Below are 13,739 nucleotides of genomic sequence, written 5' to 3' on the forward strand. Positions count from 1 at the left end.
GGTATCTTGCGCGTCTAATTAAGACATATTTTGACGTACGTCAGGGAAGAATAAGAGTTATATGCTTTGGTAGAAATGTAGTTAAATAGATATAAAGATACATACTATCAAAGTCTTCTAATTGTATCCAGAGATTCGGTATGTGCATTGTCAGTCTCCCTGGAATTGGCTAAAACATCAAGACATTTACAGAATTTTACAGTAAAACAGATGAATATCTACTGTAGGAATGTTGAACTCTGTATGAGTCAGGATGGCCGAGCGGTCTAAGGCGCTGCGTTCAGGTCGCAGTCCGGTCTTCCGGGCGTGGGTTCGAATCCCACTTCTGACACGTTGTTTTCGCTCAACACTTCCAACCGAGGAGATGTGAGGCTTCGTTCCCTCATCGAGGCTGGGCTGATAAGGGCGTCGTTTGCTATGCGGAGGTATGGACAGTCACCCTTTCCTACCACAGACAAATTACTGAATTCATCTATAGGAACATGTATAAATGTTTGCTCCCCCCATTCAAATGGACGTTTGGCGTCAAAAAAACTTCATCTTTCTTTGCGAAATAATACTTTTTTTCTAATTATAGATGCTTATTACATTATTCAGAAAAAAATATGAAGGTACAGACACACATGAATTAGAATGTATTAATGGTTCTTTGAACTTCGACTACTTTTAGATATGTAGTTTATATTGTACAAGTATTTATTCATTTACTTTCTGATTGCTTTCTCTAATGTTCTACAAACTTCCATTCTCGTACACAAGTTAACAAAACGTGTGACAGAAACATGATAGCTACACTCCAAGCTGCGGGAGGCGTATAGATTACGTGGAGAGAAGAGATAAGATAAGAGATAAAGAGGGGTACTGTGTGACTAGAATATTCACTCAAATATTTAAAATAAGCCTCACTTGACACCAGAAGGAACACAGCACCACACTCACAAACCACACAGCACAGCTACGAAACAACCCACACAGTACACCACACAGAACGCAAGGTTCCTCACGTTACGCATGTAAACACGGCATTAGCATGAAGAACAAAGAACAGAGCAGAGAACAGCATGAACAGGCAACAAAGGAAACACAACGTCAGAGCACAGGGCACAGAAGTAAAGGAACACACCACAGCACAATCCACTAAGTTCGTGTGCCACAGCAGTACATCACTACATAGAGGCCACAGTATACCCCCATCATACACTCACACAGCACAACCGCCGCAACACAGCTCAATACACGGAGCAGATCGCCACAGCGTAAGTCAACATACAGAACATAACAACAACACACTCTTTCACGTACAACACAGCAGCTACAACACCCCTTAAAAAACCACGGTCCTGCCCATCACAACACCAAAGACATGCCGATTCAAAGCAGCACATCGCAGAAATCATGAAGCACTGCTGTGCAACACAACACACGAGACAAATCACTACAACACACAGCGCATCACCAGCAGCATCGAACGCAGCAACACACTCGCAGCTCCCCCTCTCCTCACTTCTTTCTAAGAACACCTGGAGCCGTTGGCAGAGCCCCTGATACATCTCACTGATCTCCCGAAGCAACTTTACGAGGCACTGGATCATGTCCTCCCTCCTAACCCCCCCTCCTCCTCAGGCAGAATATCCCGCGCAGGTGGAAAAGGCGTCTCATCTGTCCTGGTTCCGTGGGGAGTGCGTCTCACCTTGTGTCCACTCCAGAGACGGAGAGGCTCTTGAAGCTCTGGATGGCCCACATGCATAGTGGGAGTGTATGTGGTCTTAGATTCATCTTCAACACCTGAAGAAGGTGTTAAAGACTTTTCGGATGGTGGATTTACCTTAAGTTGACGGCCTTATTGATCCTGGCAGTTGATAGGCCCAAAGCCCAGCACTGTTTTCACCCCGAGCTTTGAGCATCATCATATCAGGTTCATAGATACTAATTTCTAACCGTATACAAGAAGAAGTCATCTCTATGAGGAATTATGAAGTAGAGTACCAAGACACCGACATACTTGGGTACCATCGAACTGAGTTCGAAGCTGTCGGCTGACTAGACCTCAATTCTAAAGTATATATCATAAAGTTTCCATCGGAAGAAATTACTTAGAAAATATACACCCTTTGGAACTTTAAAACAGAGGCCAGTATATCTAGAGAACCCAAGAAATAAATGAAAAAGTAGGACAATATTTTCTAAATGCCTGGCGTGAGCTAAGAGTCGATATGTATCGTTTATCTAAGCGATATATGAAGCAGTGTGGAAGATAAGACGTCTTGCTTCGGGCAACAGTTCCGGGTTGTGTTTTGAAGGGGATGTAGAGGTCAGTGGACAAGATGTAGGAGTCTGAACAGAGGTTAGGATCAAGTCAAAGGCCAAACTGTCATGCTACAAGATTCGTACCGTCATACACAATAGCTGTATGTGTGTGTGTGTGTGTGTGTGTGTGTGTGTGTGTGTGTGTGTGTGTGTGTGTGTATGTGTGTGTGTGTGTGTGTGTGTGTGTACTCCCGGAGCCTGCATTGAGCCGGCCCGGTAATGAGAATGGAGGGAGAAAGAATTTCCAATCAAGTAATGATGTGAATATCAGAAGCATACATGCCCATTAGCACAACCCAGATACGGATCATTATCAGCCATGACCAAATTAGAGGCGCTAAAGGCTACATTACCAATAGATTCTGGGCTCAGGGAATGGAAATCGGAGGCTTTGATACTTGCCTATGGAGCAATACAGAGCTGCTCCACTCGAATGAGCTGGGAATATCATCACGTTCGTAGAGCTTAGGACCAACATGACTGAAAGACCTGGCAAGAATATTTCATACCTTTAGTGTAATATTCTATAGCTTGAACTTGAGGAGCTGGAGGCTATGTCATCCCTTGAGGGAAGCAATATCGACCAGGTAGGTATAGTGGGACTGGAAGCAATGTTATCTCATATGGATAGCAATATCGACCGGCTAGATATAGAAGGACTAGAGGCTATATTATCCCATGAAGAAAGAAATATCGACCAGCCTAGTGTAGAGGAACTGAAGGCCACATCTTCCATAAGAATAGCAATATCGACCAGCCTGGTATAGAAGAACTGGAGGCCATAACATCCAATAAAGATAGCAATATCGACCAGCCTGGCATAGAAGAACTGGAGGCCATAACATCCAATAAAGATAGCAATATCGACCAGCCTGGCATAGAAGAACTGGAGGCCATAACATCCAATAAAGATAGCAATATCGACCAGCCAGATACAAAGGAATTGGAAACTATATCACCCATATATAGAACGATTTCAGTCACCTATAACTATAGGACTTGGAAGCTACACTAGCCATCGTCACAACAGTGTCATTCGACCACAAGCAGACCATCAGAGACGGGTTCTGGTCCACCTCAGCTCATCGCGGTTCACATAATTAGATTCTGGGTTCCTCACAGCAGACGTCCCTCAGGTATTATTCCATGTTGCTCAGCTCGCGCTCCTCAGGGGTCGAGAAGAGGAGGAGGAGGAGGAGGAGGAGGAGGAGGAGGAGGAGGAGGAGAAGGAGGAGGAGGAGGAGGAGGAGGTGCATGAGGAGGAGGTGCAGGAGGCAAAGGACTGGGGTTGATAGGAACGGCGAGTACCGTGGCGCGAGATGCCACATTGGATAGTGTGTGTGTGTGTGTGTGTGTGTGTGTGTGTGTAGTCTTGGCTAAAGGAATCAACAAGTCTCAGGGGAACAGTATGTTCAAGCTACCTTCGTGGTCTCCAGTGGTGGAAGGGGAGGAACCTTTCTGCAAAATATGTGCAAAATCTGTAATCCTGTGTGGCCAATTTACCCGGCGAACATCTCACACTCACTGCAAGACGTTCTCCTATCCTGCTAGAACACCACATAACGCACATGTCCCCTTGCACCTCACCACCACCACTTCATTGTACACCCACCATCTCCTGACGGAGGCATACTCCATGTTCCTCCACAGTACATATGCCTCATCCGTGTATTCTGGGAGCACCTCCGAAGTGAATGTTGTTGAGCTGTGTCAACCCATGACCACATCATCTTTGCCTTTCACGCGCATCTAGATACATCTTCCTCTCCTCTACCCTCCCAAAGTCTTTTAAAACGACCTCTCTCAAGCATCTGTTACTTGTTCTTGTACATTGTGCCCTATTTCTCCGACACTGTGATAATATTCCTCAACCATAACGTTATAGATTCCTTCTGATGAATGTATTTTTGAACTAAGATTCATGAATCTATTTACTAAGATTCAAGAATGGATCTTTCAGCTATGATTCCTGGCAGTATTTCCTCATCTCAAATCCTACTGTGAACTGATTTTCAATGACGTACTTTCCGCTAAATGTAGCGTTCCGTTTTCTCTTTTTTTCTGCTTGTGTTACAGCTCTGTACATTATTAAATGGAAACACTGGGGAATGTTCCGATTAAAGCTGACCTTTCCAGCGGAGACTGGAAGGGGTTTTTCGCTCGCCTGTGATACGTTTTCAGTAAACATTCTGATAGTTTACTGTCCACACCGTCGAGAGGCTAATACTTACAGTGTAGCAAAGTAGACACCGAAGAAGGATGCCTTCGAGGGCATCTCTGAAGGCAGTGGGGGATTACTTGCGAATGAATTCATAGATGCAAAAAAAGATACATATGTATATATATATATATATATATATATATATATAATTCCCAAGAGCCTTTAGCAATTCCATAGTGTTTGATCTCTCTAGTCATGAAATAATAAATCAACAAAGGTATTTATCGAATCCAATTTTACCTAACGTTGCTCTGTTGCTCAAAAAACAGAAAATCGTTTCTAGCCTTGAAGAACAGAGTGGCATAGTGGTAATACTGTCATTTGTACTACATCTACCAGAACTCTGTTGGCTAGATGGCGTTCATCAGCGTACCCGAGCCTTAGTTCAATCCATTGGGAAATCCAGTAAACACACTAATCTCTTCACTCAGCTTTATCTGTACGACCTGGACGTCCAGGCTTGGGAGTCTTTGCGTATTCCTGTTACTCCCTCAATGGTCGATCGACCCTGAGAGCAAAGGCATTGAGTATTATTTGCCCTGTCCTTTTCGCTGGCAGATTATTATCTACAAAGAGGCCTTCATTTTGTCTTTTAACTTTCACACTCCTTTCTTCAATTTTAACTTTCGTTTTGTTTTTCACGTCGATACTCACATTTCATTTTCGCTGGGGGTCAGCAGTTGTATTTGGATGCCACTGTTATTTCTCTAAGCTCTTAGGGAGCGAACCTCAGCCACTGGGAGTATAGCTTCAACTCAGAGACAGAATATGCACCACCGCATCTCAAGTACATGTACACCTTCTGTCGCATGAATTGTGAAGTCCCTTCTCTCAGCGCCACGTAGTTGACCTTATCTCTCGGAATCTCTTGGAGCCGACTGACCTTCTTCTTCTCCTCCTCCTCCTCCTCATTCACATCGGATCTACTTTCCCGTCCTCCAAAATAGCAGTCAAAGCCTCGTACTCCAACTCTGCTGGCGACTCTGTTTACGTGAAGACCCCCTCGTTCCCTGATGCTTAAAGTGGGGAAACTGAGGGAATGCGTCAGGATTGAATGGCTATCTGGCCTCCATCATCAGGAGACTACTGACTATATCTAGGTCAGAATATCAGTTCGCCCTCATGATTACACATGACGGAGAAAACACACATTCCATTAACATATTAACCAGACCTCTGAAGAAAGGCAACCTCTCGTAGACCAATTCTTGAAATTAAGTTTACATTAGTGACGTCACTGTAAATTTGACAAGTGACGTTTTAGATTAAGGAATCTTTTGTAATATTAAAAGCCCTCATACCGGTACGTAAGATCTCTGTCCATTTCTGAAGCGATCTCTTAATGGAATTACAATTTTTCATAAGAAGAAGTGGTTAAAGATATTGAGTGTTTTCATTCATATGTTGATTTATTTGATAACATTTGGAAGCATGTATACTCTTTAGGTTTCTCGGCGTATATACAATGTCTTTGAATGACCTTAACAGACATTGTGCTTCGTAAACTGAATAAACCGCCCGCAATTTCTTCTTATCACTCTTAATGGAAATTTGAAAACGGAATGTTTTGACATTGCCTCATCAAATGGAGATTTGAAAACTTCAGTGCTCATTTAGACTGTCGTTAAACGTTAGTTCTGCTGCTAGTCACCTGCAAAAATTTACTCCAAGTGGAAATTACCTTTTCAGCAAGCTGTATAAACGTGGTCTGAGGCACCAGGTAATATCTGGTGGTAAAGAAGAGGAGGAAGAAAGTAAGGAACCTGTGAGGGAGGAGAAGAGAACGTAGGATCGAAGGCGTCCGAGTAGTTTAGATTAGTGGTTATAATTAACCCTGACGGCTTTAATTAAGTCGGAAGTCGGTAGTTTAATGTTCACACCCTACCTGGTGTGGCATCTTCCCGGTGTACAAGCCTGGGTACCGCCCCTTGACAAAAGCCAATGCCTCCTTTGGGACGTGAACCGCCCGCAAAGACATTTGATCTAATTAAACAGAATCGCAACCCATTACTTTGAAGGATACCAAACATAGACCCTTATTAAATGTGACACACCTCTAGTCCAATTCCACAACATATGATAAAGGGTTCGTTCCTTAGTGGGGTAGGCCCTTGGTTAAGATGAGTTGTCTGTTATTGTTGCAATTATTCATCCTTCTCGTATGAAAGACGGGTGAGTGTGAGGACAGAAGAGATGATTTCTCAAAGACAGTAAGAAAGGACAGGTAGCTGAAGCTCTAGGTCTTACTATATCCATTTCTCAACGAGAGATGACAGAGAGGAGGGGGGGGGGGTCAGTTAATATCAACGAGTAGCTAGCATTGGACCAACGCTGAATTTGCATTTTGAAGACTATAGAAAAAAAAAAGGTTGGTCGTTTATTTAAGTTCTAGGCCTTCCGGCCTCCAAGGTAATTAAAGCCGTCCACGTTGATTATAACAATTAATCTAAAGTACTTGTGTGTATATGGCTATTGTGCGTAACACAATAACACACAAGTACGCTTTCCCTGCTGAAGGTAAGCAGTGGGCGTACACATTGTCATACGCTGTCCATTCATGTACATGCACTTACATACACGCATGCATTCGGGCTTAGGTAAACAAACATATTCATATACGTAGAATGTAAACACAAATACAAACAAAACAAAAACCATACACACACACACACACACACACACACACACACACACACACACACACACATGCATGCACATAATCACTCACATACAGCCACACGCCGGCACATACATTAGGGGAAAGCTCTTCACACATTTGCAAATGCTCTTAAAAAGACCATTCTAATGGCTCCCCTAAAAGCATATGTCAGAAAAGCCGATTAACTTTTAAAGAGAAAGTACAAAGCTAACCTTTGAGGAAAGCTTCCAAACACAGATATTGCTTCCTGGTGTAGAAGTCTGGCCTTGCCTTTGATTCTGGGTCCATCCTGCCGCTCACACCTGCCTAGGCAGACGGTGGTAGTGCCTGGTTCTTTGGTGCAGAGCCGAACAAGGACCGCAGGGATACACTTGGACGCCGTACTTGTCTTGTGAGGTTCTTCCTTAGTAAAGAGTTCGAGTCGGACCTCACCCTGAGGGATTTCGAGCCTTTCCCCACCCTGAGCACCCAGATGAAAATCCATTGCCTCTAAGCGAGTTAGAGTCTTTCTTCACCCTGAGCACCCAGATGGATGCCCATTGCCTCTAAGAGAGTTCGAGTTTTTCCTCACCCTGAGCACCCAGATGAAAACCCATTGCCTCTTAGTGAGTTCGAGTCTTTCCTCACCCTGAGCACCCAGATGAAAACCCATTGCCTCTAAGCGAGTACGAGTCTTTTCCCATCCTGAGCACCCAGATGAAAACCCATTGCCTTTAAGCGAATTCGAGTCCTTCCTCACCCTGAGCACCCAGATGGAAATCCATTGCCTCTGAGCGAAGTTCGAATCTGGGCTTATCCTGAGCACCCCACTGGAAACCAAATGCCTCTAACTTCCAGCCTGTATTCTAGGTACGGGTCCCTCTATACTTCACATTGTATCTTCATCAAATGTACTTACCCAACTCGTCACCAATCACCCTCCCTGGTTATTCTAACCCACAAGTCTATTTGCATTCTTATGAATGTAAATGTGTGAGTGTGTCTGCGTTTCCTCCACCAAGCATACAATTTTATTCAGAGTCCACGAGGGAGTTTTACACGTTGGCACGAGTAAAGTCGGACTGTGTAGTGGGGACCAGGGACCAAAGTGTAGTGGCGAAACCCACGTTTGCATCAGAGGATAAGGCCAAACGGTGTGATAAAACTACGACACAGAAAATGAGGGTTTACCAAATATGTCTCCGGAATAAAGACGAGGTTTTAAGGTACTGGGAATAGAATACACAACCCAGTGTTGGCACCAGGGGGTCTGTACATAATGGAAGAGGCCAACATTTCTCTTTCATAAGAACGACACATACGAACAGGGAATACATGCTTAGGATGACGTCAGCTTCTGAAGACAGAAACTTGTAGATGCAGAGGTGGAGGAAGAGTAATGGCCCATCCTCACTGAGTATCGCATATATTGATCTCTCAAACGTTTTGGTATCAAGTTTGTGGACGTTTATCAAACGTTACTATTCACTGTGTACTTTTTACTCGCCATTCTGTACTTGCACGTACTGGGACAGTCATTCCTCATTGTTTTGCTGTCAAAGATTACATTTTGAGAGAACTTGATCATAGCCAGATATGTAATCGAATGGTTATCTCGTCTTTATTCAACCTTAATTTCACAGCTCTTAACATTCTCCACGGAATAGATTTCGTATGTCGTTCATGTCCAGGTGACAAACTTTACTGGATGACTCTTCTAGCTTTCTATGTACAAGAAAACCATTATTTTTTTTGTATCAACCTCATCTTCAGACAGGATTTCACATTCGTATAACGAACAATTTCGTGTCGACCTTTCGTGGAGGAGGAAATAACACCAACAGACTGATAACTGTTGAAAATCCTGTGGCGCGATTGGGTTCTGTACCTGCCGTGTTCAGAAGAAGGGAGTTGACTGATCGTCTGACCTTTGGCAGTGGTGATGTAAGGCCAAGTTAAGAAGTCTTTCTGTTTTTTTTTTTTACGCGTTCGTAAACCTTGGAGGAGGGAGAGAGAGATAGATAAATAGATAGATAGATAGATAGATAGATAGAGAGAGAGAGAGAGAGAGAGAGAGAGAGAGAGAGAGAGAGAGAGAGAGAGAGAGAGAGAGAGAGAGAGAGAGAGAGAGAGAGAGAGAGAGAGAGAGAGAGAGAGAGAGAGAGAGAGAGAGAGAGAGAGAGAGAGAGAGAGATGATACTCCTCCGTATTTTAGCTGACGGAAGTTGCCGTTAGGGCGGCCAGGCCCTCCCTAACGGATGTGAAAAACTCGGATGGAAGCAAATTATAAAGTTTTCGGGAGTTGCTTAATTCCCAGGTCAGCAGCAGATGGTGTAGGTCGACACAAAACTGACCTGGCGACCTAGAGAGCTTCTCTCTCTCTCTCTCTCTCTCTCTCTCTCTCTCTCTCTCTCTCTCTCTCTCTCTCTCTCTCTCTCTCTCTCTCCTTTATCCTCCTTTTTTCTCCTTCTGCCACGTTTCTCGTAGCGAGACCAGACACGAAAGGCCTTCTGCCTTTATAACTCTCCTACTATCACCTTTTTTTAAGCCATACCTTCCTAACGCCGCGTTCCTGTTCCACTCTGTCTATTCTACAGGTATCATTACGACGACTGCATGTTCCAGGAGGCCTGAATCCGGCGCACGGAACTGACTACCGCTTCCTATAGTTTGTGTACAGAGAGCAGCCACACGAGGTTTAGCCGTTACGATAACTCTTTTCCTCGAAGAGAGAAGCAGTGAAATTCGCTTCCTTCCTTCGTCTTCTCTCTGACCCTGTAACTTCTTCTCCTTTAAGAGACAACAGGGCTGCAAATACGTGAGTAGCTCGAAATATGTTTTCTTTTCGTTATTTTTCTCATGCTCTCCATTTTCTCTTTCTTCTTTGATAATCACCATTGGGGCATATATATATATATATATATATATATATATATATATATGGTAATTTTCTTCAGCTAAAAATAATTCAGCCTCGAATATTGAACCTTCTAATGAAATGCGAAAGCTTCTTATCATGATGGACTTTAAGCCTCTTAGTATCTTCTGTCCGAGCCGTGAGGCTGTACTCCTGGAGAATCGTCCATTTACATCGGTAGGGTTACACAGGCCGAGCAGCAATGGACCCCGGGAAGAGGAAAGAAGAAAAAGAAAAGAACAGGGAACTGGTGGCACAGAGAGAAGAGCCAAGGACACAGAAGGGGGGAAGAAAAAAAAAACTAGGGACATACGTACAGCGAAAAGTTAAGAAAGGACGTTGGAGAAAGAATGGGCCATCTAGGGTACAAAACAAACGCTTCAGTGTCAGTATACGGTCACCAGCTCCAGGCTTTTGAAACCAGGTCTTCTCTCTTTTCCCCTTGGGAGTTCCAAGAACCAACGCCAACGGATAACAGGACTGTTAGTTGCACAGAGAACAGGACTGTTGGTTGATGCACTCAGTGGCTCACCACACGCTCTGTTGCTCGGCTACACCAGGTGATCACAGGCGCTTGTAAGTTGAGTGAAAATTTGCCGATAGTCTTCAACTCTCAGTGTGTTCATGTCTGGGATAACTTCATCGCACTCGCTTCAAATAAGAGAAGGAAAGGTTCTTAGAAGAATGAGAGACGTTGCAAAGGGTTATTCACGTATGATTAACTCACTTTAAAATCTACTGAAATGGGTAACTGGGTATTCATATATGATATATTCACAGGAGAGTGGAATTGAATGGCTAGCTACATATTCCTACTATTTGTTATACTTCGAAATCTATTGAAATAAGTAGCGAGGTAGTTAACTATACGCTATATTCAAGACAATACCTACTTCAATTGATAGTTAGATGTCTATATACGAAATATTCGAAATATTCATTGTAAAAAATCCTCGAGTTGATTGATAAGTATTTATGATATTTTCACTACAGAAACTACTTAAATAGGAACGTAGCCACTTACGGTAGTAATCACGCGAGGCATTAACCTCAGAAGGAAGTAACCAAGAGAAAAAAATAATCTGTGACGTCTTTATCAACTACTTGATTGATTATCATTCTATAATTATCTATAATTCTATAATCATTATGATTATCATTCTATAACTCCCACCTCGGCATGTAACATCTGTAAAGCGATGGGAAGGAAGTACATCCAAGAGTGATATTTCTCAACCAACCCAACTACTTGGGCACTGTGGTAACCAAGAGCTGTGGCAGCCAACATCATACGAAGCAGCAACAGCTGCACTCCAAGTGAGATAAAGAATAAAGCTGGCGTTATTGAGCATACAGCGAAATACAGATGGGTCAAAGAGGGATAAAAGATAATGAAATTTCATTGTGATGTACAGATAGGTTTATCTTCTCCCCTGTGGCCCTTATCAGCTCAGAGATAAAGACACAGACACACACACACACACACACACACACACACAAACATCTCTGGGTTCGTCTTTATTTTTTTTTACAGTGTGGAGACCAGCTGCTCCCGCTCCTGCTGCTGCTGTGGGAGACTTGGTCGTGCATGGGAGTTGCTTGTGCATGAGGAAGCTTCCATTGCATGGCATTTGCAGGTACAGCGGGTGTCTGCCGAGGCGAGAGCGTTGTGCGGTATAAGACTTGCTGGTGCATGAGAACCACTGATGTGTGAGGGCGTTGCCGGAGCGTGAGAGGGGGTGTGTGTGTGTGTGTGTGTGTGTGTTCGTGGTGCATGAATGTGCTGCTGAGGGCAAAAGAGGATGTTGCATGAGGATATTACTCATGCGTGGGTGGCGCCCCAAAGGATTATGATGACCCATGAGTTAGTTACTTGTGCATTATGGAGCTGCTTGTAAATGAGTTACTGGTGCTTGGACAGGGTCGTTCGTGCATGGGTGAGTGGAGGGTGTACCATCTGGTTAATGGGGCGTGGGAGTGTTGCTGATGCAACGCACACACACACACACACACACACACACACACACACACACACACACACACACACACACACACACACACACACATACACACACAGATACAAACAGACAGACAGACAGACATATAGACAGACACACAGACAGACAGACTGACAGCAAGAGGGAGAGAAAGTCTTTGTGTGTTCCTGTTTGCGTGTATTACTGCACATACTTTCCCATGTTTACGTGTGTACAGTCTTGGCTATTTTTGTGTCTGTGTTTATGTTAATGTATTCGTACGTGTGTTTATTTCTGCTTGTCTCTTTGTGTGTGTGTGTGTGTGTGTGTGTGTGTGTGTGTGTGTGTGTGTGTGTGTGTATCTGTCTGTCTGTCTGCCTACTTGCGTCCCATTAATACGTGGCCATTAGATTATCATGTCGTCACTGTATTGAGCCTTAATGAGGGTAATACTTCACTTGTCAACCAATGCAACGAGACATATACCTCAGCACTGGTCTTCAGTACACATATTCTCGTATAGACAAGTGTTTGCCACTATATTCTCCCCAGGCCTTATGGTGAGGTGATCTTTAGATATTCTCTCCCCTTTTTTTGCAAGTGTATATGTTAACAATTAGTTACTTTTATCTATAATACTCCTTTGGGAATAAATGAAAGAATGAAAATGAAATAGGAAAAAACAACAAAGATATAGAAGTCAGATAGATGAAACTGGGTACAGAGAGAGAGAGAGAGAGAGAGAGAGAGAGAGAGAGAGAGAGAGAGAGAGAGAGAGAGAGAGAGAGAGAGAGAGAGAGAGAGAGAGAGAGAGAGAATATTAAAAAAAGGAGGAAAAAAAAGGTTGAAAATAAAAACCCGGATATCGAAAACGTGCAAGCAACAAACGTAACAAAACCCAATTGCATGCAACTCGTCCCTCTTCCTCTTCCCTCCCTCACGCTTGGTCCTCTCGTAGTGAAGCAACTGCACAATCCCTACCAGCACTGGACACTGATGAGGACTTTATGCAAATACATCAATTCAGTCGACATAAGCACACTGTTACTGCCACGGACAAATAACGGCTCCGTTGAAACGGTACTAATAGAGCTTTGAAACGGCTGAATCATTGCCTGTAAAATACATAAAACTGTAAATTCCCCCTTCCTCCCTCCCTCCCTCTCTCTCTCTCTCCCACGCACACACACATACAACGAATTCGTAGTGACTGGCCTTGTTCGGTAGCTTAGTGGCTGGAATATACGTAAGTGTATTTTCCAGTTCCGCTTTTGGGACTCGCTCTTGTGACTGGCTCAGTGATAAGAAAAATGGGATTCGGTGGTTCATTCTAATATCGTCTTTAAGGATTCGGTGCGTTGAATCAACCATGGTCACTGATTCGGCACAAGGTTCATTCTAATAGCGTCTTTAAGGATTCGATGCCGTGAATCAACCATGGTCACTGATTCGGCACAAGGTTCATTCTAATAGCGTCTTTAAGGATTCGATCCCTTGAATCAACCATGGTCACTGATTCGGCACAATGTAGCTCGTATTACTGATTGTGTATACTGGATATGTGGTCTTAGACCTTTGCCCACTACATATTGTTCATATAATACTTCAGGAACTAAGAGAGATTAAGCGCCAGCATTTCCTTCGCCACCACTTCAGGCAAGAAGGGAGAACAGCTACTCC

General features: G+C 43.6%; 1 non-coding gene across 1 annotated transcript; it reads left to right on the top strand.

Moving 5' to 3' along the window:
- Positions 1-247: 247 nt before the first annotated feature.
- Positions 248-331, top strand: TRNAL-CAG (transfer RNA leucine (anticodon CAG)). The gene has a single exon. It is a non-coding gene; the product is annotated as a tRNA-Leu (tRNA).
- Positions 332-13,739: the final 13,408 nt, after the last annotated feature.

This window comes from Panulirus ornatus, chromosome 6 (genome assembly GCF_036320965.1).
Source record: "Panulirus ornatus isolate Po-2019 chromosome 6, ASM3632096v1, whole genome shotgun sequence".
NCBI classification, from domain to species: domain Eukaryota; kingdom Metazoa; phylum Arthropoda; class Malacostraca; order Decapoda; family Palinuridae; genus Panulirus; species Panulirus ornatus.